This window comes from Magnolia sinica, chromosome 2 (assembly GCF_029962835.1).
Source record: "Magnolia sinica isolate HGM2019 chromosome 2, MsV1, whole genome shotgun sequence".
Lineage (NCBI taxonomy): Eukaryota > Viridiplantae > Streptophyta > Magnoliopsida > Magnoliales > Magnoliaceae > Magnolia > Magnolia sinica.
Genome location: NC_080574.1, coordinates 130,981,770 through 130,986,179, shown reverse-complemented (window position 1 = coordinate 130,986,179; position 4,410 = coordinate 130,981,770). Strand labels below are relative to the sequence as shown.

The 4,410-nt window shown below is 35.6% G+C and overlaps 1 long non-coding RNA gene across 1 annotated transcript; it reads right to left on the bottom strand.

The window, feature by feature from the left end:
• Nucleotides 1-1,482: 1,482 nt before the first annotated feature.
• On the bottom strand, nt 1,483-3,244 carry LOC131230593 (uncharacterized). Its single transcript, XR_009164042.1, has 3 exons — nt 3,055-3,244; nt 2,219-2,297; nt 1,483-2,120 (listed from the first exon to the last, which is right to left on the bottom strand). It is a non-coding gene; the product is annotated as an uncharacterized LOC131230593 (long non-coding RNA).
• Between the last annotated feature and the right edge of the window lie 1,166 nt (nt 3,245-4,410).

Sequence of the window (4,410 nt, the reverse complement as noted above, 5' to 3'; positions counted from 1 at the left end):
GCTGGCGAGGATCACAGTTTTTGTTGCTTTCCTATTGTCCCCTATTTTAACAGTGAATTCTTTTGCATTTCAGTAGCAATTCTACAACCAGCCAGCTCTGCATATCAACGTACACTTCCAAGTTTTCTTAGGAAACCCTTTATCAGACATAAAATCTAACCATTCCCTATAAAATACTATGCCAACTCTAACATCACCCGAAAAACATAAAATCTAATCATTCACTTCTTTGAATTTTTTTTTATAAATAGGTACCTGCACCATAGAATTCCTTTCAATTCTTTCCCAGTATCCAAACAAATTTTCTGGATTCAACAGAATCACATTTCCCATGCCCAAATGTGACAAATAGAATCTTTCTCCAAGGATTTGGCTTCGTACAAAATCAAATCTTTAGGCCCGTTGAAGAAAAAAGGTTTGCATTCATACAAAAATGCCACTGAATAGTATATACAATATCAAATTTCAAGATTTATATTTTCAGTAAGCAAGTGATATTGAGATGAAATCTTTACCTGGGAATGCATATAGCTCATTCCTTGAGTAAAAGAACCCTGATGAGCAATCTAGCAAATTCATTTACCATAGAAACAATCAGAAGACATTATGACATTATGATAAGCTCATGCAAATAACACTCAAATCTACTATAACCATGTGATGTGAACATGATAATAAATAAATAATAATAAATCATAAGGGTCTATTCAATTCCACCTAGTTGCTAGGGCCAGGCTACACTGCGACCACATCCTTCTTGCCAGATCCATCACCAGCCTTGGCAGGTCCTATCACCCTCTCAAAAGTTCCACTTAAAGAATTATATATATATATATATATATATATATATATATATATATATCTCATAACCTAAAACATATACCCCAACCGGTGTATAACCAAAAATGAAGAAGATGTAAATTTTGGTTACCTCCAGCTGCAATGGCAAATCCATCCCCAAAAATCAATACGAAAGAAAATAAAAGGGTGTTAGTTTAAACTCCTAAAACCTCAAAATGTAGGAAACTTTTACCAATTCAAAAAATGAAGACCAATATTACTACTCTTCTCCATTAAAAAATAACAGCGGACTTCTTCCCATTGCACGCAGGACCATTGGCTATATATTACTTGCAATCGATCATCAATAGGACAATCAACAAAAAGAAAAAAAAAAATAGAGACTAAATGTAAAAGAGTCATTGTTCAAAGGGTTGTGATATTGCTATATAAAGGAAAAACTTTAGTCGTGGATGAAAGGTTCACATTCTTATATCAATGACATGGATAACATTAAAATTTAAAAATGTCACAAGGAATTACGAAAGTTTTGCAACAAATCAATATAAAGAGCATTGCATCTATGACCCAGATTAGATTCCCACATATAAATGGAGCTTACCTGCTTAGCTCGTTTCCCAAATACAAAGAGCATTGCATCTATGATGTTGCTTTAACCACTTCCATTTGGACCCACTACCGCTGAAAAATTCTGCAGATAACAGAAAATTCAAATGAGACAATAAACACATGAGTCAAGATGGAGTGCACCAAGCAAAATTGTGTGAAATTCACACTCAAGTAACCAGAAAGGGACCAGATTCAGTGCCATTGGAGGCATGGGAGGTACCATGCCCCATGTCATTGCTGCACATGTGACATGCATGCACTAAATCCATAAGCCAATGATAATTTGATTGGCTTATGCATTTGAACGATGAACAGTTTGGCACAAGGACAAAAAAAGAGTAATTAAAGGAAAGAGAGATATAAGACTTACGGGCACATGCATGGACTATAGATTCTACATAATCTAACTTTCTCAAAAAAACCTTCCGGTAGTCTCAACATAACGCATATTTGGCTTGCTGCGAATGGAACGAATATTAGTCTGCAACAAATTCCAGATGTGGTTTAACACAAATAAGCCTCTGATCTTGAAACAAATTATCGACTGATGAAGAAATCATTCTAGCATTGACCTCAGTGAAAGGACGGTGAGGATTTGGATTGTAGCATGCAAGAACAGCCACAGCTGCTTCCCTGTATGCCAACCTCAGCTTTAACTCCTCCAGAATTTCAGTACTATCTTCTTGACCGGTTTCAAACGTACCCTTTTGCTGCAAGTGGGTAGATTGAGAACATGTGTACACAGTTGAATTAGTGAAACACTATAATTATCCATGTAAGTGGGAAAAAAACAAAACAAAACACCTACCCTCTTCAAGGCTTCCAACAGTTCTTCTCATCCAATGTAGTCTAAATCCTTTCTAGCAGTTAAAATTCCAGGTTCATTCCTACCCATCAGTTGCAGGATGGTTTTAACAAAATCTCCTAATGGGACAATAGAAACAATTCATTAGGAAGTAACTAAAATATATTTTGCAGCTTTGCGCCAGTGAAATCTACAGTAAAATCTGCAGTTTCTAGTAGAAGGATCTCCATTTCCTCCTCTGACAGGAAATAATACAAAGCAGATGGACCATAGGAGAAGGTAGCTTTTATGATAAGGTCCAATAACTAAGGGACCAAAAATGAGAACTAAAGAACCAGCATCATTTGAACTAGGTTCCTCTACTAGAACATGTTATGACCAATCTAGAGAAAAGCCCACATGTTATAAATAAGCAGACGTAAAATGACAAAGAAGTATGAAGGCTTATCAACATCTGTCACTGCCACAAGTTTTGAGCATGCCAAACTACATGGTTCAGTGGTTTAAATTGTTGATGTGATGCACTCAAAAAAAAAAAAAAGCCAAGATTGCCAGATCCTAGTCATTGATATTTGGCCAGTTTTCTATTGAGTTCGAACTATCACTATTTTTTCTTTCTTAAATGTGTACTTCTTGGCTGGGTATTGAAGGGTTGGAATATTTCAATCTTGAGGAACTTTGGTGTGTGGGTCATCAACAGCGAAACCCATCATATTAGTGGTTTGGATAACTGAACCATGAGCCACACTAGCACAAACTCAAGGCATGAAGATCATATAAGAACTGAGGCTCAAAGGAGGCTAGACTACTACTTCCTTTTTTTCCACCATCTCTATTACCATGGTGATTCATCCAGCCCACATGGGGGATGCAAGAGCACAAAATCTGAGCTCGTTGGCCATCATACCTACAGTAAGGATAAAAGAAAATCAATCTGACAGTTTATGCTTTGAAAAAAGATGGAACTATCCAATCAAATAACAAGAGAAAAAGCTGTCTTTCAAAAGACAATAAATAAATAATCAAATGATAAGAGAAAAATATCAGAACTAGCGAAAACCTTCTCATATATTTTCTAAAATTTGCAAAATTCAGAAAAGTTAATCAGGTCATGGCTTCTGTTTGTTTTTTTACTTATTGAGGTACCAAATTCATGGAAAAATAATCAACAAACGTAAACATAAAAACAGAAACAAATAAAATCATCTCAAAAACCTAGTTTTGCCTCTTGAAAATTGATACATATCACTCGCTCTCAAATTACATTCATTTGCTATATCCATCCATATATATATGGATATATGGATGGATGTGTGTATGTGTGCCTAAATGAGAAGAAGCAAGAGCATGTCCACAAGCTATAAATCACCCTCGCCTAGTATGCAAACACATGATTTTTTTTTCAATGGTGAAGCAAACGAATGATTAGAACATTTAAAGCTACAAAATTTGAGAAACCATAAATGAGAAGTGCAAATCCCTGGAGCTATCCCATACACAATTCCTAACTTAGTGAATGATTTTTTTCCCTTCATAATGACTAGGAGAAATGATTCACACAGTCCCCTCCTTCCCACCAGCCTGTCATGTTTGCTAACATCCCACTTCTGAAAAGATGGACCCCACCAAATATCACCTGCTGTAAAAATCAGGTTGACCTATTTACTTAGCTAGGCAACACCTGTTAGTGGACCCTGCTGATTTTTGGATGTTCCACACGAGTGACAGATTGAAAAGAAAAATAAGATTTTTGTGATCACATATAATAAGAGTAATCATGGGCGAAAAGGTTTTTTGGATAGTAAAATAGAAAATGTTTAAACTAAAGAAAACCCACAATCGCCACATAGGTTTGTGTACATACATACATACATACATATACATACATCTTAGGTATATACAGATATACATATATGCATGTGTGTATATGTATGGAATCAAGGGAGCAAGGTGAGTTTTAATTTTGTTTAAACATATGTATGTATATACATATATGCATGTGTGTATATGTATGGAATCAAGGGAGCAAGGTGAGTTTTAATTTTGTTTAAACATACATACATACATATATACATGCATACATACATATCTGGAAAGCCCAACCCTTGTGGAAATGTCATGTTACCATCTCAAGATGGTGTATTGTAGGGTAACAAATGGGTTCAGCTGGGCCAATGCGGGCCATGATGAACTTA